This window comes from Pteropus medius, unplaced genomic scaffold, assembly GCF_902729225.1.
Source record: "Pteropus medius unplaced genomic scaffold, Ma_sr-lr_union100, whole genome shotgun sequence".
NCBI classification, from domain to species: Eukaryota; Metazoa; Chordata; class Mammalia; order Chiroptera; family Pteropodidae; genus Pteropus; species Pteropus medius.
In genome coordinates, this window is record NW_024352149.1 from 2897347 (window position 1) to 2904793 (window position 7447).

Below are 7447 nucleotides of genomic sequence, written 5' to 3' on the forward strand. Positions count from 1 at the left end.
AAGAAACCATTTCCATTACTGTGTTGACCAATAGCAAATGAAACTTAGATCTCTTGTGAAGGTAAAAAGAAGATAATACATGAATGGAAGCTTATCCAATGTTGTGGCAAAATGATTTGAAAATAACCATTTGAAAAGATTCTTAGAATCATCATATGAGATGCATAAAATAGATATATTATCCTAGTCCAATAGATGGAGAAATAAATTGAGGCACCAAGAATCTATTCCTTGCCTGAGTTTAGGGAATGAATTAGGGGCACTGCCACATTACACTACCTTTATTCCAATTCATAAGTTCAGGAAAACTGAGCTAAGTGTTACTGATTGTTATTTTTTCTTAAGCTTTGAATTGATGCTCTCTTATCACAAAATATTTAAGTAATAAAGAACATGAATTTGAAATTCTTTCCTTTGAGCTTTCATCTGTTGAGGGCATAAGCATTACAGGTGATTGTTCTATTTGCTTAAAATAGCCATCTTTTATAACAGTTCCAATAATGGCAGTAACCTACTTGCAGTCTCACAGTCAACTTTTAAACAATTAAGCAAGAAAAGTATCTAAATTTCCAGATCGAATAAAAGCCTTCATTAGAAAAGAATTGTCTTGCTACAGTTTCACTCACACAACAAATTAAATTCTTATTCCTGTTAAACAGCAATATATTGTACCCCTGCCTCACTGTAACAAAAAATCCACAACACAATTATTATCAATCCAGCACACCACCAAAATATGGATCTACCTAAAGCCCATATTCTTTTGAACTCATGGCTCAAAGCCTACAATATATCTCAGTTTCCAATAGAATACAGTTTAAATGGCTTAACCTGGCACCCAAAGTCCACTGACTGGGAAAGGGGTTCACACAAGCAAAATATGGCAACTATTCATATCCATCCCCTCCCTTCTCTAAAGTATAGAAAGTCAGAGATGAGTTGCTGACCAGAGAAAGAGAACTCTGATTTGAATATACCTGAGGGATTATTAGAATAGAAAAGGCATAGTTTTGAAGGTTTCCTAGGTAATTCTAATGTGCCTGCTAACTGAAGGCCACTAATACAAATTCATTTGACTCTCCTACTCACACTTTTTCTAACTAAATTAACCTTATATTTTTCTATGCCTTAGCTCATAACTCTCACTCCACACACATAAAAGAAATCTCAGCCATCTTTCATTTCTTTTATATGTATTTGCCTTTCTTTAAAATTCATTTCAAATTTAACTTATCTATAAAAGCTTCCAGTTCTGATGAAAATCATTAAAAAGAAATAGCTATTTGGCACTTTTATAGAGATAACACTTACTGTAAAATAATATGGCTGATTCTTTATTAATTTGTATTTTATCTGGTATAACTCACAATTGCTGTGATCACTTTCAAAATAATGACTTATTCCAACTATATGGCCATTCATAAAAATATTTTGGAATAGTTATTAAAGTTCTTTAATGTATATAATGCATTATTTTTAATATTATTATTATTCATAGTGAATAAATCATCCTTTGAGCATAGATTTAATTTTCTGGGGATGGACAATTATCACCAAAATTCTTAAATAATAAAAAAAAAATGATAAAATCCTTAAAGAAAGATAACTGTGTCCTGCTCACAATTGAATCTCCAGAACCTAAAATAGTACCTATCATTCAATAAGTATTTATTGACTAAATAGACATTTTAGATTAAAAATGAGGTATGATTCTGAAGAAACTGTGTTTAATTGGCTCTGAAGATAATTCTGGAGAGTAGCTCCAAAACCATTTGAGCAACTTAAAAATTATTGGCTTTTTAAAGTGAACACCAATTACTTGCCTATAAAAATATGAGTATTTTTGATCATCAATATTTTTGGTCATGTCTTATCTATGGATTTATGTTGGTAATTATTTATGAAATAGTTATTAAAATTTAAATTGCATATATTATTTGATTTATTTTATTTCTAAATAATATGCAAAGCATATATACAGCTAAAAAAGAGTGAAAGGAAATTACATCAAATATGTACAGTTATTAGCTATAGAAAGTAGTATAATTTCATTTTTTCTGTATTATTTCCTAAAATTTTTGCGATAAATGTGTTAATGTATTAAACTGTGACACTAAGATGGAAAACAAAACAAATAGTTACCAAATATCTTCTATAAATGATAAGGAATCAAAGTTTTCTAGGTCACAGCCGCTATTTTCACCTACTTTATCCATCATTTTTGAAGGGGCATCAACCTTCAAAGACCAGGAAAGGCTTCCCAGGAAAAGGGCCATGAAGTGAAATGAAGACTGAGAGAGAAGTAGTAGTTACCTAGACGGAGGAAGGAATGAGTAGACAAAAAGATAGTCTAGGCAGAGAAACTGCAATGAGCCAGAAGTAAAGAAGACTGCGGTGCTTTGAGGGAAATATAAATGTTTTGGCAAAACTAACACAGAGAACAGTGGGGCTGGGTTGGGGAAGGGAGGTAAAGGTAGACAGATCTTTTGAGAAAGAAAGACATGAAGAAAGGCTTTATAAACCATGTTAAGGACTTTGAAGAGATGGTATCAAATAGCACTAAGAAGACTGAAATTAGTGAAGGAAGCATAAATAACATTATATTTAAGATTAGAAAAGTGACTCTGACTAAATTGAAGGGAAATTATGAACCTGAACAATGTGAGAAACAAGAAACCCAGTTTAAAAGCTATTGTACTATAAAGTTTGGGGGAGAAAATAGAAAAGAGTATCTTTGTAACTCTGAGGTACGAAAAGAAATCTTAGGATACAAAATGCACTAGCTATCAAAGAAAAATTGATAAATTAGATTTTATCAGAATTAAAAACTTCTGTTCCTCAAAATACATCACTAATAAAATAAAAATGCAAGTAACAGAGGAAAAATATGTGACAGATGTCGTAGAGATGTATATGACAAAAATCTTATATCTAGAATATTGCAGAACTCCCACAAATCGATAATAAAATAACTAAAAGCCCAACTTTTTTAAATGAACAGAAGGCTTCAACAGCCACTTCACACATAAAAAAAGATATACAAATGGTCAGTAGTTATGTGAAAAGGTGCTCAACATAACTAATGAGTCATCGGGGAAATATTAATTAAAACCCTAATAAGATTCCACCTCACACACATGAAATGGTAAGCATTATAAAGACTGAAATCACCAAATATTAATAGGAAGATAAATCTAACAGAAATATCTGAATTGCTAAAGGAAGTGTTAAATGTTCCAGGAAATTTAGAAAAATGTTTGATAATTCCTTGTAAATTTAAACATACATCTGTCCTATAAGCAATTTCACTCTTAGATATATGCCCATAAGAAATAAGAAACATATGTCCACAAAAGGACTTAAAAGAATGCTCATAGAAGCTTTATTCATGAGAGACAACTGGAAACAACTCAAATATCTATCAATAAGAGAATGAATAAACAAATTGTACTGTCTTCATACAATAGAATACTACTTCACCATGCAAAAAAAAAAAATTACAGATACATGAAATATCATGGGTGAATCTCAAAAATATTATTTTGAGTAAAAGACTCCAGAGTACATTCTGTTTGATTCTGTTTATCTAAAGTTCAAGTACAGTCACACTTACCTACACAAATAGAAACCAGAAGAATAATTACCTATGGATAAAGGCAGGGGATTAACTGAAAAGGAGAAAAGAGGAATTTTCTGTCGTAACAGAAATGTTCCATATTTTGACTAAATTATTACTTACAGAGTTATATACATTTATATAACTCTGGAAATTGTACATTAAGATCTTTGTGTTACTGTATATAAATTATAGATCAATAAAATTAGTATGTTACTGTATATAAATTATAGATCAATAAAATTAGTTAAAAAGAAGTTATGGCAAGTAATCAAATGAGAGATAATGATGAACCGAACTAAGGCATTGGCAGTGAGGGGGAATAAAAGAGCAAAAACTAGTAGGATGGCAATAGAAACAAGATGTTGAAGTAACTGAGCATGAAAAAGAGGTAAAAATGGTTCTCCACTTTGGCCTTCAGTGCAATTTAACAGACGGTGCCATTTACTGAAATAGAAAACATAGGAGGAAGAAGAGTTGTGAAGTTGGGAGGAGATGATGAGTTTCGTTTGAGATCTACTAAAGTGCCTTTGGGACATCCCAGGGGAAATGCTGCATAAACAATTATGTATACAAAATTAGGGGTAAGAAATGAGATGTGTAAGGAAGGAAACTTGGTATAAATTAAACCACAAAAGTTGATAAGGTGACCCACAGACTATTCAGAGTAAGAAAAAAAAAATACTCTTATGGTAAAAGTAGAGAAATCAGAGCCCACAAAGTTAATTAAGAAAGAGCAACACAAACAGATGAAAAAATAACAACGTAAGGTCAAAGAACCAGTTAGAAAGAGCCCTTCAAGAAGGGAGTAGCCGAGAGTACTGAGACTGAAGAGAGAGGCAAGAAAGCAAAGAACCAAAACAATTCATTGGATTTATCAAAAAGTAGCTCAGTGGTGACATTATCAGAGCAGTTTTATGGAATGGCATCACATTGTGCGGAATGGGAGTGAGCGAACAGAAAATGCATCTTAAACTTTTTTCAAATGTCTGAATGCCTTTACATTTAGTTACCAATAGCTGAACTTGAACAAGAATAACTGCAGACACACAGACAGTTCTGCACACAAATGATAATTATTACTTGAGATTTAGGATTATACTTCTATAAATGTCCGAAGGCAAAGACTTCAGTTTAAAAAAAAAAAATCATGCCAGAATTATTTTTCTAAATGCAAAATTAAGGCCAAATTATAGATATAACTTCAGAAGGAAAAAAAGTAAATGGGTCCCCTAATAAAAATTTAACTATAAGAGATTACCAGGGTGAGGGAATATATATAGTTTTCTGCGGCTACATGTAAAAGGAAGGAAAGCAACATAGTTGGCAAATTAGAAGGATTTGCAGTCCCATAAAATCTATATTTGAATTCCAGCTCCATACCTTATTGTGAGGCCATAAGAAAGGGACAGCATTTCCAAAACCGTCTCCTCTTTAAGAAAATGGGATAATCGTATTTATATTGGTAGAGTTGTTTTGAAAATTAAATGATAACACTTAGTAGACTAATAGTTTTAAATATAAATGGTAGATATTATTATTACTATTATTTTTATTACATAAGAATAACCAGGATAAATTTTTTCTTAATAAAAATGCCCTTTGGCACTAGAGAAAGTAACAGCTGGTTGAAACAGGTCTATTCTTTGAGTATGAGTAATATACTAAAGTTCAAAATTTTCATGAAAAGAATTGCTTTGTAGGCTTAATGATAAAGCTATTTTCCACACTTGAATAATATATTTTATTATTCAATATTAAATTCAAGTATATTAAATTTATACCAATATATAAATCCTTTACATGGCCACATCAGCCAATCCAGTTCACCATTGAGATGCTTAACAATCAATAAATACACTGTGCTGTATAATTTATATAGTTGGGAAGAGTCATATTGATTCTGGTATCTGGTCCAGCAAAACATACTGTCAAATTTGGTTGGCCACTTGTAAAGCCAGATTAGAACTTAGAAATAAGCTTTTTATTGCCAAGTTCTTAAAGATTGAAATATAAGAATTTCTTAGAAGTTTTCTGCATTTTTTTTGCAATTAATCATTTTCACTGCTTACACCTCATTTTTTCTACCCTACAAGTCATGATATGCCTGTGGATCTGTCGATTGCTTGAATAATTAGGAAATTTATAGTCTCGATATTTCGAGCTCTACGGAATAGAAACCTGGTGTTCTAAAAGAGTTGTGGGAGTTGTGAAAGCAAATTATATGGTAGTAATGATGGCAATAACAGTTGGTGGTGAGAGTGAAGATAACAAAGTAGCAGAAAATAGCCCAGGTATAAGCTCTAAGAAACTCCAAGTGGCTAAAGGAGAAGAGCCCATCAAAGGGGAAAAGCATCCAGGGAAGTATAAGAAAAAAACAGAAAAATAATATGTTAAAGAAGCTAAGAAAGAAAAGTAGCTCAAGAAGGAGGAATGGGTAAAATGTGTGGAATGTTGCTGAACTACACAAATTAGGATTAGAACAGAAAAGTGTCCCGTGGAATAAGCAGTATGGAGGAAATTGGTGGCCTTATCCAGAGCAAACTTTCATTTCTGCTGGTTCAACTGGAGCAGACCTCAAATATCATAGAATATTCATATTTTAGATTTTGATTAGAATTAGGTTAAATTCTAAGGTGACTTTTCTTTTAAAAAAAAATCATAACGATTGCCTCTCATTCTTCCTTGATAATTATTCTGAATAAGATTAACTCTTCATACGTTTCTGAAGCAATTCCGGCTTTAGATCAAATTTGTTCTGTTACAGCAGGAAACAAAGTAAATATAACAGGGACATTAATGGGGATATAGATATTATATAGCTTATGATTTCCAATCCAGGTCCTGCAATATGCCATAATGTCTTCAATTATGTTTTGAAAATTGTGATGGGTAAGTATACAGGAAAACAATCAATCAGTTGATTAATCTATCAATTGACATTTCCATGAAGAAACATGAAAATATAAATGCCAGTATAGTTGTATAAGTAAATCCTACAATTAAGTAAATAAGTGATTTAAAAATTGTGAGAGAGTGAGATTAAATAAAATGAATACATAGCAACTTCAAAAATGAAGTTACCAGTCCCAATTAAATATATTAGTACCTGTATCGGAAGACTTGTAGCATCTATATCACATATGCAAATCAAAGTAGTCTTAATAATTTTGTTCCCAAGATTTCATAAATTGGAGGATTAGATTTCATCAAGGAATTTCCTACTGCAAAGAACCATAAAGTACTTTCTATTAGTAATTCAATCTCCTATGAGTCTTTAAATGACACAACACTATATTTCTAGGGTGATTTAAATGCAGATCTCGCCAATCTAATTCACACCCCACAGTTAATATTCACTTATAAATACATCTCTCCACTGTACTTATGAAAGTTACTCTTATTTCTGCCTCATTATCTCATGTTTGTGTTCTCACTGCCATGCCAATCTCATCCATCCTGGAAGGCTCAGCTCTGGTCTCATCTCCTGTTTGGAGGCCTTCAGAAAACATTGATCCGATTGATTGCTGCCTTTTGCGATCTCCGATTAACTTTGTCACTTAAATCTACACCAAAAAAATATCTTTATTGTGTGTTTTACATGATCAAGAAGAAAGACTACATGATTCTTGAGTTTAAGAATTGATCAACTTGTATTCTTGTAACCTATGGAACAGATCCATGCACATAACAGATTCATAATAAAAATGTGTTGTATTAAAAAATAGTGAAAGAATTCTGAGAACCTAAATCTGTAATATAGAGAGTACTAGGTTTCCTTCCAGGCTAAGCAAGTGGAATGGTTTTCAAATGTTCTCCATGGTATGGAGC